Raw genomic sequence first — 19,375 nt, 5'->3', positions numbered from 1 at the left:
ACACAGGAAGATCAAATCATGTTGCTTGGCCCTGTTGCCCTTGGATGTTTTGATAAACATATTAGCTAGTTACTCAGAATAAATTTCAACTGAACATACCCCAAGGCCAAGTTTTATGATTTTCCTTTTGAATTGTCTTTTTTTCCCCCCTAAGCATCCTCTGTTCCCACACATTTTCGTTTTGAACTCACCAACCTCCAATCCCTGGGCCTTGACTCCCTTTCTGCTGTTGGGAGGGACACTCTCATCATCCAGGCCCCTCATAAAGGTGCATGCCGTGCCAGGGAGTAATCCCCCTGGGTCACTAATGGGTATCCACACGTCTGAGAATGCTGTTGAGAAGCTTCTGAAGTGGAATGCGATTCCAGCTGTAGCAATTACATACTGCTCAGATTTCCTAGCTGGGACTCCGGGGAGTTCAGCCACTGCCTATTAGCAGGCCCGAGGATGGAGGAAGCGCTGTAAATCTCCCAAGCAGTGATAGAGCTGATGCTTCTGGGCCAAGTCGGAAAGAGTGAACTGCAATTATAAAACAGAACTGTGAACTTTGGCCTCTAAAGAGCACAACACCCACAGTGCATTAATGAAGACCATGAGAGGATAAACCAAACTCTAAACATTCCTTATATCTCTTTTCAGTTATCTTGTTGCAAGCAGAATAAAGGATGAAAGTAAACATCAAGAATCCAAATTAGTCTGAAAGACTCATATAAAGCTCCAACAAATACCCTGTCTTTTGGAACCTTCACAAACATTTGCTTTACATGTGATCTGGCCAGTCAAGTTATGCAGAAGGCAAAGAGCTTGGACCCCTGGGTATAGATAGGTATCATTAAAAATGTTCTTAGTCAATGAGGAGTTGAATTTGTTTTTTGAACAGCCTGCTCCTTATATAGAGTTTATAAAATAACTTAGACTATATTTATATAATGTGCTTCCAGATAACATAGGTTTGTTAAATTACTATGTTCACAAAAGGTAACAAAACTGATGACTAGTAAGTTTAAATCAGTCAATGATGATGCACCACATGGAAGAAATAAAGACTGCATTTCTCTTCTGTTTGAGACTAAGAGTGCTTTCTCTTAGGTGACATTTCTACTGTGGCTCTAACTTGTGTTGGATATAATGGGGATATTCACTAAAGACCAAAAATCCCTACAAATCACATATGCTTGAACTAGGCATGTTTTGCTTTAAAATGGTTATACGTTGAGATGATTCATCTCCTCTCATTTTTTTTTAAATAAAGAAATAAACTAGACGCAATGGAGGACTGCTTTAATCCCACCACAGGGAGGTAGAGAAGGACCTTCTCTGAGTTCTATGGCAGCCTGGTCTCTGAGTTTCAGAAGAGCAAAGGACACACAGAGAAACCCTGTCTCAAAACACCAAAAACCAATCCCAAACAACAGCAAACAAAACAAAACAAAACAAAACAAAGCAAAACAACAACAACAAAAAAAAAACAAAGAGAAGAAATAAGAAAATGGGAATATCTGTAGTCCCTTTCACTTTACCCCAAATCCTAAATAAAATAAATGGATTCAGACAACTGGCTGAGACTCTATCCTGTACATGCCTCAGAGCAGGAAGCATGACACTTAAGCTGAAGGTATAAGAACAGTAATTTCTAAGGATTTGTTTATGTGTAAGAAGTATTTAGTCATTTTTATTTTGAGATAGTGTCTGAATGTACAAAGTATGGCTAGGCTTATGCAACCCAGAGTGCCCTAAATTCAAGATCTTCCTGCCATAAACTCTTATGACTTAATGTCAACTTTTCACCATTCTTAAGTTTACATTCTTATACATTTTAAGGTGGGGACAGTGGCACTAAGTACAATGTCAGTGTTCAGGAGACTGACTGAGAAGGACCACAAGATTTAGGACAGTCAGAGATGCACAGTTTGATCCTGAGCTAAGGTAAGAACTGGAAGAATGGTATGATTCTTGTTTAATTTGTATTTTGCATGCATGGCTAAATTATGTGGTTTTAATCTTAAAAAAAAACAAAAGCAGTAGTTTCTGGGATGTAGACCCATTTTCAACAAAATGCAAATTACAAAATTACACAAAACAAACCAATTCCTATCACCCCTTGATTAACCTAAAGGAGCTAGTAAAGAGTACTTTGCAGACTGGTGATCGCCAACAGGAAGTCCACTGAAAAGATAACTATGCTCTTTGTTGTCAGATGAAACAATAATATCAGATTAGATAGGATCGTCTTGTGCATAGCACCAGGAAAATCTCAAACAATTTTGAAATGGGAAAAACTGTGGATGCATGTAAGTTTGTGACCCATTACCTCTGAGTCAGAATGGCTTCCCACGGTAACTTTTTATGGCGTTGGCACTGGTGGGAAGCTTAAATGGTCAAGCTTCCAGTTACATACATAAGATGCAAAGGGAAGAGGAAACTTCCTGCCTGGTGGAATAAACACTTCCGTGTGCTTGGAAGTGCTTTGGTGATGCCATTGATTTTTGAAACATATCTTTCCCTTCCTGGTCTTTAGATAAAGATTGTGTAGGCTTGTCTCCATGAGATCCCTGTTTTCCTGGCAGCAAGTTGCTGACATTATTCTAGAAAAATGCAGTCAGTTACATTCAGTCACTGCAAGTATTAATGAGTAGATTAGTGTAGAAGACCTAAGGACGACATATGGAAACAGCATAAATTATGTATAAGTTAGATATGTGTAGTTACATTTCTTATTTTTAAGTGGTATTTTGGAAGTAGAGAAAGACAGTTATCTCATAGTTTTTTTTTTCCAGAGAAAAACTTTTTAAAAATTAAACTTAATAGCCTGAAAAAAATTCCTCTAGTGTATAAAATCACACCATAAAATTCTAGGTAGTATAATTGGAAATTTAAGTATGTTGTGTATACATAGGATTTTGAGCTTTTAAAACTTCATTGTTCATTGTACTTAGCACATAAAATTAACTGAAATTCAAAGGAGAGTTGTTATGAGTTTTTCTCTGACCTGTCATCCAGCTTCCAAATAATGACACTGAGACTTCTTCCTATTAAAGCTAGGCCCGTAGCTTAGGCTTGTTCCTAACTAAGTACAATAACTTAAATTAGCCCACATTTTTATTTACCTTCTTATTACTATGTGGCTTTTACCTCCATGACATTCTGTCTGGCTGGTTTCTTCAACTCTCTTCTTCCCAGAGTCCTCTTTCTGCTCTGAAGTCCCACCTATACCTGATGCCTAGCTATTGGTCATTTGTATTACACCAGTCACATCAGTATTTTCACATAGTGTATAGGAATATTTTGCAACAGACCATTTTAGATAACTCAAGAATCCTCCAGGCTGCCCGGACTCGTTGGCGCTGGCCTATGAAATATAGTCTATCAATATTACCTCTCAGGTTAAAGGCAGGTACATTATTTCTGGTGCTTCCTGGTAAGTAACAAAGGAGTATATGAATGCTATATGTTTATTATTGGTTTTATTTTTTTCCCTTGTGTACCCTTCTGTGATCTTCAAAATTCTTTCATCTTGTTTTTATTTTTGTCTGATAAATTAATACTATTTAGAAATAGTTAAGGAAATATATTTACTAGAAAAGGATGCAAAGAAATCTTATTGGTGAAATGATAAGGAAAAGAGCATATGAATATATGACTAATTTGATGATATGACAGGGTAATTAATGAGCTATCAGTGGTAGAACCTATTGTCTCTTGGGAGTTCATTGACCAGCCAAGGACACTTACTGGAGAGAAACAATGCGTGCCTTGTTTAGAAATATTTCCATGAGATAAAGTTAAGGGATAGTGTTATAAGTTTCAAGATTACATGTACATACAAGATGACAAGAATCCTATCTATCATCCTTAACAAGTGTGTTTAAATCCATCATACATTACACACATGATGTGCCTTGTTTTCTTTGCTTACTTTTTCATCAAATATTTTCTTTCAAATTTCTATAAATGTGAATAATTAACCCAGTGGCTTTAAACTTTTACACCAATATGAATATTCTCTAATTGTTGGAGGTTATGACTCAACAATTTTTTTAAAACAACAATTTTAGTTTTTTAAAAATCGATTTACAGAAGATTTTTCTCTTTTTATTCCTTTTTTATTACAATTTTGATGAGCTTTATCACAAATGTGATTCGTTTTTTCTGACCAAAATTTTCTCTCCAAATTGAAACTAATGTTAATATATAGTATAATTATAAAAATAACATTTTATGTGAAACTTCAACCAATTTGTGTATGAAAAGAAAATATCTAATTTTATCTCCCCTAATGATTATGATAGTGACGATATGTGTCCTTCTAGATATTGATTTTAATAGTTTGAGATTGCATTCCATTATACAGTATCCTTATACTTGACGTAGTAACCTGCTTTCTTTTGCTTGTGGCTTGAGACCATCTGTATGTTAACTATAGTTATAAACCACACATTCCAGCATGACTGTGATAGGTTTTGATGAACTGAAGGTCATCCAAAAGGTAATCAAAATAGTTTCCTAACTTTTAAAATCAGCTTTAGGGCTGGAGAGATGGCGCAGAAGTTAAGAGCACTGACTGCTCTTCCAGAGGTCCTGAGTTCAATTTTCAGCAACCACATGGTGGCTCACAACCATCTGTTATGAGATCTGGTGCCCCTTTCGGCTTGCAGGCATACATGCAGGCAGAACATTGTATACATAATAAATTTAAAAAATCTTTTAAAAAAAGTAATGATGACAATAAAAAGTCAGAAAAATCAGCTTTATACTGCAATAGTCTCTGTTTCTGCCTCTGTCTCTGTACCTCCACCTATGTCTTTCTCTTTATCTCCTCCCCCCACCTCCAAGAGGGATAGGGAGAGGAGAAATAACCTCATTTGTTTCAATACATTTTTGCTGGTTTTCTGTCAGAATGTTGTCACTGGGGAATTTGGTGCTAAAATTCTTTTCATGTCTGTTCATCTCCATGTTTATTCTTGTTCATCCAATAATGAACATGCTTATTTATTCTGTTTTTGCTATCTGATGGGCAGATCTGCACTGTCCTTCAAAATACTGTCTTATTGTTTAGTACATGTTTCGAAATAAACTGCAGTATTAATTCATTTAGGACCACAGTTTGCCAGTGTAATTGTGTTGATAGAATTGTCATTATTGTGCTGTGGCTTAGTACTTTCATCTTTACTGATCAGGTTCTTCAGAAACAATAAAATCTAACCATCTATATTTCCTGTAGCTTTGCGATTGAACTTTAGTATCTTTTGATCTTCCACACATCAGTTTTCTAGTTCTTCCACTGAAAGCAATAAAACTACTCTAATAAACAATTTCCAATCATTTGAACTTTTATTGGGTATGTCTACAAACAAAGAAAAATAATGGCCTCAGAAAAGCAGATGGCCTGACTGACTGTTCAGAAAGAGGAGAAAGACAGCTCCAGCTTCATCCAGCCTAAGTGGGAGGCTTCAAACGAGGAACAATGGAAACCCAGCTAAGGCCAAAGTCATGAAATTGAGCTGGAGTGACTTGCAGGATAGGGGGAAATGGCTGGGGTTGGAGGGAGGAGAAGGAACACACAAAGTAATGTAATTGTATATTAATTTGAAACTCTCATATTAAAAGTGTGGTTTAAGTTTATCATTATCATCATTATTATGTTAATAAGATAGTTTTTGGTTGTGATCATTTAGTATTCTTGGTATTAAATAAATTGATTTAAAAAGCATGTTGCTTTCATAAAATGTAATAAGACTTGGCATTTATTTCCTATGACTCTACATTTTGTTCTTAAATTCTCTAGGGATTCATTAACATTACATGGTAGTAATTATTTCATTTCCTCCCTCTAACACTTATGTTTTTAGCCCTTGCACTGTCTTAATACATTACAGAAGATAACTAATAAATTGGTGATCACAATTTCTTGTTTCTAATTTTAGAAAACTCATTGTTCATTATGTGTTACGGTATTGTCATATAGTATATATATTTTGCCTTGTTCAGAGATATCATTTTTTTCACTAGCCTTGAGTTATTTATTTTAAAATTAGGGCTGGATGCTTAAATTAAAGTTTATGTGATTTTTTTGAATTTATTAGTAGGTTTTGAGTTTTATTAAATGTTGGAGTGTGTTGAGCATATTTTTCCTTATCATAATCCATTTGTTTTTGGTTAATTACCATTGAGTAATTAACTTTTACTGAAGAGTAATTTTATTTACTCTTGAGATAAAATTTTTCATTAAGAAATAAAAAGGTCATTGACTGTATTTATAATCTGTTGTATTTGGTTCAATATTCTAAGCAAGCCACATACATAGATTTCATTTTCAGAATTTTATTTGCTTTTGAATAAATTAAGACATTTTTCCTATTTATTTTTCCTGTATGCCAGAATGTCTACTTTGAAGTTTTTGATATATTGGGTCAATAGTTTTTGTTGAAGGCTTATTCTGTGCATCATAGAGTGTTGAACTACACTCACCCTTTGGGAAAGAAAGTGGAATCTACCTCCTTGGTCCAAGTCTGACCATCAAATCATTCCAGATATTGACAAATGTCTGCTAGCAAATAAAAAAAATTAAGTTCTGGCTGAATTCTTTTGTGTGTATTTGCAATAGTTTAATGTTTGTCAAAATTTCCCTTTGGAATTCTGCAGACATTTTTTCATGGGAGAGCATGGAGCTAGGAAGTTTAATGCTTTTATGATGCAAATATCTAGTTATGGCTCCTAGAATATCTACCTGAAACATTTATATTTTATTGATGCAGAAATTATCACACAGAAGTTTTAAAGGGTGTAACCCATAATTATTTAGTGAATAGTCTACGACTGTTAAAAGCAACCAGGCTGTGGTGAGGAGATAAGAGTAGATCATGGAGATCAAGAAAATCAAGGCCTATATACACAGATATGAGGAAGGGTATTGACCCAGAGAATTATCTATAAATGATGAAGCTACACGCCTTTACTAGATGAAGCCATAAGCCTCTACTTTTACCCAGTGAAAGTTTGCCTTACTTTCTGATAATAAGGGTTGATTAAAAAATTCATACATTTTAAAACTAAACTATATATGCAATATACTAAGGACTGAAAATGGCTTATGGGAGAAATTAAACATGAAAAATAATATGTAATATAATTATATTACATATATTTTTTTCCAATACAGAGTTTCTCTGTTTAATAGCTCTTGTTGTCCTAGAACTTGCTCTGTAGACCAGGTGGCCTCCAACTCACAGGAATCTGCTTTTCTCTGCCTTCAAGGGCTGAGATTAAAGGCATTAAAGGCATGTGCAACCATTGCCTGGCTCAAGGCTCAATTTTTGAAGAGTATAATTATAGAGATAATGATGTACTACAGATTATTAAATGCTGGAATAAAGGATTTTTGAGTGTTTTGTTCAAAAATGTAAATATGCTTAGCTGGATTTGAATATTATTCTATATATACATGTCAGGATATCACATGCTCCTCTCCTCATAAAAATGTAAAATTTTTATTTGCCAGTTGGAAATTTTCATGATAAAGTATATTGTTAAGATAAACAGTGTGGCTCTTCATGGCAACTGAAAGAATAAAAGGATTATAAAGTATGAATATAATAACTTTTTGTTTATGAATATTATAGTATATAATAACAATGTAAAATAATTATATACTCATATTTGAATCTTTCTTAGTCTTTAAAGACTAAGAAATTGTTAAATTGTTAAAGGACAAACTAGTTGCATCAACCTAAAGAAATTGATTGACTTGACAGAAGTAGCTTGCAGACTTCCAGTGTGGCCGGTCACCTTATTTGTTCCTATTCAACAAATAAGTTTGGCACTAGAGAGCAGAGACCATGAGCCCAGGCCAGATGAGGAAGAATAGAAACCATAGTAAAGGTAATGGGAGTGAGAGAGAATTCCAGCTGCTAGATTCATCTAAAACACAGCAAGCATGCACTCTAACTCCAGTAACAATTTCAGATACTCTGCTAGAATTTGGGATCAAGCTGCATGACAAACTGTTGAATTAGTCCCCAGGAGCTCTGGCCAGGTAAGGCAGCAGGGTCTCAGTTGTCAGAATGAAGATCAAGATAGAAGGTAACCACTGAGTTATTAGAACAAAGCCATGGGGGCACTGCTGGGGTGACTTATGTTTAGTCTCACAGTTAGCTAAAGCATCAAGCATCCCACTAGGTTGTGAAAGGATGTTGAGTCTGCAGGTGGTTTTTAAGGAATTCCAGCTGTGATGAGACCACAGCATCAGCTTTGAGATTCTTTACTTGAATGTGAATTCAATATGAATGTATTTTGGATGCCAAAAATCCAACAGTGTTACCTTCACAAGGCTTTTGCAAAGAGATCCAAAAGGCAATTAAAAAACAACAACAAAAACACTGTATTGTGTTTGCTTAAATCCAGATAGATGATTTTTTGAGGCATAGTGACATATATTGTATAGACAAACATATGTTTTGTGTCACACACAACATAATGGAGGAAGGCAGACTCAATCAAAAAAGCAAGATAGTGACAGGAAGACAGAGCAAGATTCAAAGGGAAAGTAGGGAGACATGAAAGAGAAAACAGGTAGAGCAAAGGAAAGAAACAAAGAAAATCTCACAAAACCACTCTAATGTCAACCCACAGAGGTCATATGGCTTTCCAACTTCAGAACTGGAAAAGCAATAGAAACTGGCAAGAAGGATGAACTGGAAGGTACCATAACTAAGAGGTGACTCCTTCAATAAACATACAAAAACATGAAATATATGTGATATAGTTTAAAGAGGAAGTGGCTTCTCTGCTGAAGATTTGGTTCCTAGCAGGAGGATTCAATCTTTCAGAGATAACTACATTACAGATTATGTTAGTCTCTTGGTGAATTATAATTTGATGGCATATTGGGGAGGTGATTTAAATTATGAGGTATGCCCTGGCTCTTGGTAGTAGATCCCAAGGGTGGTGTGTCTGAAGGATGCATCTGGTCCCTGGACCTTTCATCTTCCAGTTCATCTCTGCTTCCAAGTTGCCATGATCTAGTTACTCTGTCCTGCTGTCTACATTGCCATGGTGTTTCACCTCCCCCTAGACCCACAGGCATGAACCAAGCAATCATGGACTGAAAACTCTGAACCTGAGCCAAAATAAATCTTTTCTGTTTTTAAAATTATTTCTGTCAGGTATTTGTCACAGTGACAAATGTCTGATTGAAACAATATATTCTTATGTAGCATTTTCTGATATTTAATCTTGGCAGTTTATTTCTTTTAACTCTGGCTTGGCCAAGAGAAATACTCTGAAACACAGACTGTCTTTCTCAAGGCATTTCTCAGCGTCACGTGTAGAAAATATGACATAACTTTTCCCTTTAATAGAAAATGATAGGAATTGTTTATCTTAGGCAAATAATGAGACAAAATTTACATAGTTATGGTGATAATATAAACATATTTGCATCAAATAAAAATAGCACTAATGATGGAATATTTTAAGCATTATGAAAATCAATATAAATAAAAAATTGCTGTAAAATATTTAAATAATCAGAATATTCACAGACGTTTATAAAAGCAGAGGCGAAGACTATTTCAATCTTGCCATTCAGGGTACTATTAGTACCAGTAGATAAAAGTATGTTCAAGGAATAAATGAAGGCCTGCCCATTTAGGACATTTGAGGACTTTGGTTTACACCTCTGACATTTTACACCTCTAAAGTGGTGTATCACAGTGTTATTATTAGCACATAAATAATTAAACATGTATTGGACATAAATTCTCCATTACTATACATCATTTAAAGTTGATGTGGTCACCATCTTTGTTACTTCTAGATATGTTATTTATATGGATGTGATTTTAATATAAAAAACTCTTATCATTCTTGCTTTGATTTTCTTTGATCATTTTGTTCCTTTATTCTTCTTCCAAGAATAAAGACACAAATAGGAATCATCCCTGTACTGTCAAAATTAATTTTGTGAAAATGTCTATATTACAAAAAGAAACCTACAGATTCAATGTAATCCCCATACACATTCTAGGAACATTCATCACAAAACCAGAAAAAAATCCTAAAATTCATATGAAAACACAAAAGACCATGGATATGCAAAGAAATGCAAAACAAAATGCTGTTGGATGAATCATAATACTTGATCCCAAACTACACTGTAGTGTAGTTTGAATTGAATAATACACACACAAGGTTATCATCACCAGCAAACTCACCCATTACCATATAGACCAAATGGAATAGAATACATATTCCAGAAATGTACCTGTGTAGCTAATACCACAAAACATGTTTTGTTTTTTTTTGTGAGGGAGGGTAGTTCTTTATTTCAATAAGACACATTGATATTTGGATTCAAAGCAGTTGTACCACATGGTTCTCTTTTTCATGAATTGACCAAAGAGTCCACAACAGAGGAGAATACAAATTAGGTAATAAGCTGTAGGAAGTGTACCTAATAGATTTCATAGGAACTGTTTAAAAATGCCAATTGGCTGGGGAAACTTTGAAAGGCAAACACACTCCGAAGCCATGGATTGCAAAGACTTCACATAACTTATGGGGTTACTAAATTAACCCAACTTCCCTAAAGCAGTTAAAAGTAACATAAATTTAAAGAGTTTTTAAGCTATTCAAGATTTATCCAGAACTGACTTATATAAAACATAATGTACTTTAGTGACAGCAGCTTCAGAAAAAGCAATGAGTTTTACGTGGCTAAGTTGATGTCTGTCTCTGTCTTCTTTTGTCTATATCTCTGTCTCTCTCTGTCCCTCTGTCTCTGTCCTTCTGTCCCTCTCTCTCTCTCTCCTTCTCTCTCTCCCTCTCTTTCTCTGTTTCACTCTCACTCAGAGTGGGGAGAACATTAAGTGGTCACCTCAGTGTTAATGGGCACATGAAAATGAAAGTAACTTTTTCTCCTCATGTAATTGTATCCTGATTATAGTGGCCCCTCCCTCTAATCTTTCCAGTACCCTGCACTTCCAATGCAATTCCAATCTTTTGTGTCTCAGGAAGCAAATAGGCTTCTAAGGAATAAAATAAAAATAATAAAACATAAAAAAAACAAAATAAAATACAACAAAAAACTAAAATATTGGAATAGGACAAATCAAACAGAAGGAAAAGAGCACAAGAAATGGCTCATGAAACAGATATAGATGTAGAAGCCTACTCGTTTGCACACTCTGGAATCTCATAAAGGTGTTACTATAAATCTTTCTCCCAAAGCTGCCGAGCCCCACCACCCTGTGTGCGCTTTACTCAAGCCACCTGCCCGAGTTAGGGCCCAAATTAATACACAGAAACTTGTATTAGGTACAAATGCTGCTTGGCCAATGACTAGGATTCCCATCTGTTAGGTCAGTCTTAATTATCATAAATCTATATATTTTATAAGACTTACCTTATCAGACACCTTCCATTGGTGTCCCTCCTTGCCGGTGGGTCACATTGTGCCAATGGAGGAAGAGCGTAGGGGAAAAGGGACCACTTCCTGTTTGTCCTTGCTTAAATATGAGTCTCCTTGCTATGTCACTTCCTGCCTGGATCACCACTTCTCTACTACATTTCCCAGAATCCTCTTTGACTCCCAGTCCCAGCTAACTTGCTGCCTCATTGGCCAAACAGTACTTTATTTATCATCCAGTAAGACAAACACATATACAGAAGCACTTCCCCCATCATAAAAGAATTAAACCAGAAGCCATAATGCATATGCAAAGGATCTGTAGGGTAAAAAGAGAAACCATATATAAATAAGAATAAAAAATTAAATTAAAAACCCTGATATCACATTGAGACAAGGAACTTCCAGTGATGCCACTGGGTTTGTTTCTGTTGGACATCTACTGCTAGGCATGCAGTAGATACTTCTTTAATGATTTCTAAGCAAGGCAGTGCTCTTCATAGAATACAGAATATCACTAGTAGTCATTTTATTGTTACATTATTACTTAGAATGTATATATATATGTATGTATGTATGTATCCTAGGTCACTGAGCTATCTAGTCTCAGGTCACATGAGCATTGTCAGGTATCGTTCCATCTCATGGAGTCGGCCTTAAGTCCAATCAGATATTCATTGGTTATTCCCATAAGCTTTGTGCTACCATTGCACTAGCATATCCTCAGTGAATTGTATAGGTGTTGTCTTCAGCAATGACCCCTTGATCTTAGAGTAACATATAGGCTTAGAAACAACCTGAGTTGTTTGGGGGTTCTCATGGGGCCCCTTTGGCAAACAACTCAATTAGTTGTAACATAATCCTCATGCAGTAAGCATTATTTTGTGACAAGAAATATCCAACTGGGACTCTGCCTTTCACATTATTTGCTAATTTCACTTAGGTCTCCTTCATAGAGGTATATAGTTTAGGAAACTTATACTACATTAGGTTTCCATACTACCACAAATTTTACTGGCTTAATTTTACCTGTCTCTCCCCATAGTCCCTCCCCTGTTCCTTTCTTTCCTCTGCTTGATACTTCTGTTACAGTTCTCCCCACCCAACCACAGCTACCTATTTTATTTAATTTTCCTAAGGAGACTTCTATGTATTCCCAAGTCCTTTCCTCTTTACCTAACCTCTCTGGGACTATTCATTGTAGCTTGGTTTTCATTTATTTAATGGCTAATAAACAGATATAAATGAATAAATGCCAACTTTATGTTTCTGAGTCTGGGTTACCTCATTAAGGATGATTTTCCTAGTTAAATCCATTTGCCTGAAAACCTTATGATGTCATTTTTTCTAAGAGTTGAGTAATATTCCATTGTGTAAATTAACCACACTTTCTTTATACATTCTTCTGTTGAGGGACATCTAGGTTATTTCCAATTTCTGTATATTAAAAATAGAGCAACAATGAACACTGTTTAGCAAGTGTCTCTGTGGCAGTATGATATGTCCTTTGGGTGTATGTCCAAGAGTAGTATAGCTGGATCTAGAGTTATATTGATTCCCAATCTTCTGAGAAACTACCATATTGATTTCCATCGTGGTTGTACAAGTTTGCATTCCTACCAGCAATGGAGGAGTGTTTCCCTTACTCCACATCTTCACCAGCATGAATTGTCAATTCTTTTATTGACCTTAGCCATTCTGATGAGTGTAAGATGAAATCTCAGAGTAGTTTTGACTTACATTTCATTTTATTTACATTAATAACTCAGGTTGTTCACCAATTAATTAAGTGTTCATCAGCCTTTGAGTTTCCTCTTTTGAGAATGCTTTGTTTATATCTGTACCCCAGTTTTCAATTGGATTATTTATTAAATTTTTGATGTCTAGGTTTTTTAGATTTTAATTTCGGATATTAGACCTTTATGAGATGTATAGTTGGTAAATTATTTTTCTCATTCTATAGAACTCCACTTTGTCCCAATGATGCTGTCTGTTTTTGTACAGAAGCTTTCAGTTTCAAAAGGTCCCATTTTAAGCTACTTTGCTGAAAATGTTTATCAGCTGTAGAAGTTCCCTGGGGGACGTTTTTGGAGGGGGTCACTTATATTTCCTATCATATCAACTGCAAATAAAGATACTTTGACTTCATTTTCAATTATCACCTTGATCTCCTTTTGTAACAATAAATCTTTCCTCCAAGCCACATGAGCCCTGCTGCCACATAGGTAGTCAAAATAAAACACAGAGACTTATATTAGGTACAATGCTGCTGGCCAATGACTAGGATTTCTTATCTGTTAGCTCAGTCTTAATTATCAACCATAATCATTAATCTATATATTTTGTAAGACTTATCTTATTGAGGATGCCAGCTGTATGTGTCCCCTCTTGCCAGCGGATCATATGGTGGATCCGCAGAGAAGAGGAGGAAGAGGAAGAGAGAGATTTCCTGCTTGTCCTTGCTTATATTCTGAGTCTGCCTGCTATTTCACTTCCTGCCTGGATCACAAGACTTATCTTCATTACATTTCCCAGAATCCTCCTTGACTCCTAGTCCTGCCTAACTTGCTTCCTCATTGACCAACAGTACTTTATTCAACAACCAATAAGATAAACATACACAGAAGGACTTGACCCATCATCTCCTCTTTTCTGTCTAAATAAAATGAAGGGTTTTACCATTAACATAGTAAAATATATAACAAAACAGTTATCAAGTAAAAACTATAGTTATAATATTTAGTTCATTAACATTTAGCAAGATTTTAAAGAAAATATTCTATCATATATCCTATCTTTGTGAGTCTAAGATCTTATATGTAGCTTACCTTTTATAATAACTAAAGAGAACTATAACCATAACTATCTGACTTCAACTCCATCAAAGACCACAGAAGGATAATATATTATCTCTAGAACTGACAGAGACATCTCACTACCTGGACAGTCACTCAAAGTTCCGCTGGAATGTTGGGCATCCTTCTTCAGCCTATAGGCCATAGTGTGTCTGGCAGACTCCTCCATGAAGTAGGAACCCTTCAGGACTGTTCATCTTTTTTTATAAGTTCAGCAGTCACTTTCTTGTGGGTCCTGCATATCCAGTTTATACAGCAACAAACAGTCCAGGCAAGAGCAGTTTCTTGGCCAAATGGCTAATCTTGCCATGTTGAAAGCAAACTCCATATTGAGTTTCTTTAATGCACATCCTCCTTTCTGTCATAATTGGTGTGCCAGGAGCAGATGTGTCTCACTATCATGAAAAACCTTAAACCATTTAAATTCCAAGTATTCTGTAGGTCTTTGAAAGGTTTGAAGAATATCTATCCATCTCAAATACATCTCTGTAGAGCTAGAAAACCTAACTAGCCTAATTATGAGTTCAGACTATTATAGGTGACTATATAATCTGTATTTAATTATGCATTACAATTTAAAAGATCTGTATAAACACAATACCACACAAGAGAAATTTACATATAACAAAATTAACCTTAAATTTGTATAAGAAATGAAAACCATACCAATGTATTCATTTCTATATCCTATTCCCTGTTTTTCCTTTAAAAAGAGATTGACTGTGATCCTTACCATTTAAAACCAACCCCATTTAAATGAAAACAAATATTATAAACAACATTTGGAAATTTGGTCATCATTCCAAACTGCTTCCTGCTGGTTGGAGGCGATGTCCATACCATAGGGATCATGATAAAACACAGAAATCCTGGCAGTGGTAGTCTATGACTGCATCATCTCAGCTGTTTTGTATGTAGGATCAGTTGGGCCACTGTTTAAGGGGGTATTGCTTGATCAAACCATATTAGTCTGGAAGGAATCCATAGTTTTCCATTTTCTGTGTAACCAAAAGCAGAAATTCTTTTCCCAAGTAGCCTTTCAACAAATGGCTCTAGCAAGACTGGATACCCACTTTTGGAAGAATGAAATCAAATTCATCTTTCTTGCCTTGCACAAAAATCAATTTGGCTTTAGATTTCATAGAGTTCTCTTTCTTTTTGACTTAGATTTTTGCAATGAAGGTTTCTCATGGCAGTGTTTTTTCCTGGCCTCTACTGGTAATGCAGGCCCATACCTGTATTTCTTCTCTATAGAGACTGCATTATGAATTGGACAAAGATTTTAGTTTCAGATCTGAAAACACTGAAACTGCTAGAGGAAAGCACAAGGAACATGCTTCAAGGCATAGTGGCAGGCAAGGGCATTGTGGACAGAGTGTCAACAGCACAGGAAATAGCCCAAGAATTGACTCATGGTCTCTCAAGAAATTAAAAAGTACTACACAGGACTTAGAAGAATGAACAGACTTACAGAATGGAAAAAAATCTGAAAATTATACTTCAGACAAGGGGTTAATATCTAGATTATATAAAAATTGTGAAAAGTAAGCACACAACAACGAAACTCTCAGTAAATGGAACAATGAACTGAGTAGACAGTTCATAGAAGAATAAATTTAACTAGCTATTAAATATTTACAAAGATGTTCAACAACCTTGGACTTCATAGAAATACTGATTAAATTTGCTTTGAAATTCCTTCTTCAAACCAGAATGTATATCATTAATAAAATAATGATTCAAAAAATAAATATATAAAAAAGAGAAAGAAAACAAATGACAAATAAATGCTACTGAGGACATAGGGGGAAGGAATACATACTCACTATGATGAACTGGTGCAGCCAGTATAGAAATCAGTGTGCATGTTTCTCAAAAAACAAATAAGGCAAACAAACAAAAAACAACACTAAAGACAGAGATACCATAATATCCAGCTAAACCACTCCTGAATACCCATCCAGAGGACTTTGTTCTACCAGAGATACTTGTTACCACAAATCTTTCTGCCAAAAGCCACCCGAGCCCAACTGCCACATGTGAGCTTTAGACTAGCCACCGGCCCAAGTTAGGCCCAAATGAATACATAGAAACTTGTATTAGTTACAATGCTGCTTGGCCAATGACTAGGATTCTCATTTGCTAGCTCAGTCTTAATTATCATAAATCTATATATTTTATAAGAGTTATCTTATTGGACGCCTTATTGGCGTCCCTCCTTGCTGGTGGATCACATTGTGCCACTGGAGCAGGAGCAGAGGGGAAAAGGCGGATGCTTCCTGTTTCTCCTTCTTTAAATATGAGTCTCCTTGCTATGTCACTTCCTGCCTGGATCACCACTTCTCTACTACACTTCCCAGAATCCTGTTTGACTCCTAGTCCTGTCTAACTTCCTGTTTCATTGGCCAAACAGTATTTTATTCAATAATCAATAAGATAAACATACACAGTACATTCCCCATCAGATACTTCTAGTGTTTATTGTTGCTTTTTTATAATTATAAGGAAATGCAATCAGCCTAGATGCTCATTAATAGATGTACTAGCTAATTTTATGTCAACAACATAGGCTAGCATCATTTGAGAGGTAAAAACTCAATTTGAGAAAACACTCCCATAAGATTGGGCTGTAGGCAAGCCTATAGGACATTTTCTTAGTGACTGATGTGTAATGTCCAGCCTATTGTAGTGTGAGGCCACCCTGGGGTTAGTGGTTCTGGGTTCTATAAGAAAGGAGGTTGAGCAAGCCATGGAGAGCAAGCCAGTGAGCAGCACCCTTTCATGGTCCTGCCCTTTTTGAGTTCTTGTCCTGACTTCCTTCAGTGACAGACTATGGGTGTGGAAGTTTATTTCAAATAAATACTTTCCTACCCAGTTTTCTTTTGTTTATTGTGCTTCATTATAGCAATAGTAACCCAAACTAAGACAACAGATGAATGGGATGTCATATAATGATGGACTTTCTGTAGCCATAAAAAAATTGAAATAATAAAATTTATAGGAAAATGAACGAAACTGAAAATATTATATTGAGTGAAGTAACTTTGGCTCAGAAAAGCAAATAACTCGTGTTCTTTTTCATGTGTGGTCCTAGTTCCTAATACACATACACACACATACACACACACACACACACACACACACACACACACACACACACACACACAACACACTTACATGGGAGTAATTGTGGGTATAGATCATGGAGCCAGAATAAGGCCCAGAAGAAGGGATGAGAGTCTTTTGCGAGGAGGGTGTGATAAATTAGAGAAATAGGGAGGGGAGAAGGATATAAGTAGGGGGTATGTTGGGAATATGGGGGAAAGGATCAAACAAAGCAATGTATCAAAATGCTACAAGGAAACCTCTAACTCTGTTAATTCACAGCAAAACAAGGGGCTCTAGAGATGGTTCAGTGATTAAGAGCATTAGCTGCTCTTTTAGAGGACCAAGGTTCAATTCCCAGCACCCACAAGATAGTTACCAAACATCTATAACTCCAATCATAAAGTGCCTGATGATATTTTATTATGTCTGGGGCCACTGAATTCACTTGCTACACAGGCATACATGCAGGCAAAACTCTCATATGTGTAATATAAAAAAAGGGAAAAATTAAGGAAAGCAAGAAGCATCATAAACTTGTGGTAGAAGCTGATAGTGACAGGTTGAAATTAAGTCTGGTATTGTATCACTTATCAGTAATTCTAGCATTTAGGAAATTGGAGCAGGAGGGTCACAAGTTAAAGGTCAGCTGGAGTTTTATAACAAGTTGGAAACTAGCCTTCTATACAGAATAAGAAAACCTTATATTTAAAACAAATCTACGCATTTTCCACATAGTCTGAGGCAGGATGGTCAGAAGCTAGAGGTATGCCTACACTACATAACAAGTTGAAGTCCAGCATATTCTACAGAATAAGACCCTATCTTCAAAACAAAAGGTATGCATTTCCCACATAGTAGCTATGTGAGTCAACCAATCTCCATGTATCTGAGTTTTTCATTTAGAAAATTTTTGTTTGTTTTTCTAAATTGTGATTAGTTTAAAAGCACAATATAGATATCCATTACATCGAATTGAAGAAATTATGACAGTTATATCATGTAAAATGATAAAGTGACATTTGTGCTTGAGCTTGTAATGTAAATTTGTAACCAATACAAATTCTTTTTCAAATAATTGTATACTGCTCTATGGTTAAGATAAGCACTTCATACCAGAGTACTTCTTGTTTTTTCTTACCCATAACTTATGATATTCCCGTCATTGATTTCATTCTTTAATCACAAAATACATTGTTGTTCATATATTGGAAACAAACAAACAACCCTGATACCTGTGAGTTCACTCAAGAGTTGGAAATGTAAAAGATTTTTATTTTCTCTCACTCCACTAATTTCTGGCCCATGCATTTTCTCTCTAAAGAAATTCTTTTTAATACTGTTAATGATATATTTACCGTTGAAAACCTTCATTGTTTCTGTTTTCCTGAGAAAGTTTTGAAGAACAATTTTGTAAATTTAAGAGCGTTTGGATGGGTATTTTAAGATTTAATTTTTTTGCCATTCTCTTTTAGATGGGTAGTTTTTTAGTTGTTTTTTATTACTATAACAAAGACCAGTAATAAATTATGTTAGAAAAAAAAGTTGGTATTGGTCTGCAGCTTTGTTCATGACATGTTGGCCCTTCCAGGTTTTGGCCTACAGTGAACCAGTACATTGGGTAAGGAGCAGGTGGCAGAGTATGAAAGTTGTCACCAAGCCAGTGAGAAAGAAAGAAAAGAAGAGACAAAACTCATTGGATTTTCACAACCCTTCATGTGCCTCATGACCTAAAATCTCCCACAATGCCTGCCTCTCAAGATTACACCACATTTCCCAAGGGCACCAACTTGGGGATCAACTTTTAGCAGATGGACTTTGGGGGAATAATTTGGTTCTTAACTACAGTCTAGGTGTCAAGTGTTTCTGAATTATAATTGAAATCCTTTTTATCCCCCCAAAATAAAATAGTTTTTAACCCTTAGGACTTCTTTAAAACTTGATTTTTGTTTGATTCTTTGGAAATCTATCTAGTTTGAGATTCTTTTTTTTTTTTTTGAATTTGTTTTTA

General features: G+C 35.5%; 1 long non-coding RNA gene across 2 annotated transcripts in view; it reads right to left on the bottom strand.

Moving 5' to 3' along the window:
* LOC107979479 overlaps window positions 1–11,511 on the bottom strand; it is a 39,074-nt gene extending 27,563 nt beyond the window's left edge. The window contains exons 1-2 of one of the 2 annotated variants that reach the window (XR_003480716.2): window positions 11,402–11,511; window positions 192–519 (exon numbers count right to left, since the gene is read on the bottom strand). This is a non-coding gene — a long non-coding RNA (uncharacterized LOC107979479). The remainder of the gene's footprint in view (window positions 1–191; window positions 520–11,401) is intronic. The other variant, XR_003480717.2, reaches the window with a different exon arrangement.
* Window positions 11,512–19,375: the final 7,864 nt, after the last annotated feature.

Source organism: Cricetulus griseus, assembly GCF_003668045.3.
Source record: "Cricetulus griseus strain 17A/GY chromosome 1 unlocalized genomic scaffold, alternate assembly CriGri-PICRH-1.0 chr1_0, whole genome shotgun sequence".
NCBI classification, from domain to species: domain Eukaryota; kingdom Metazoa; phylum Chordata; class Mammalia; order Rodentia; family Cricetidae; genus Cricetulus; species Cricetulus griseus.
Note: the sequence above shows the minus strand (reverse complement) of the source record. Positions and strands in the feature narration are given on the sequence as shown.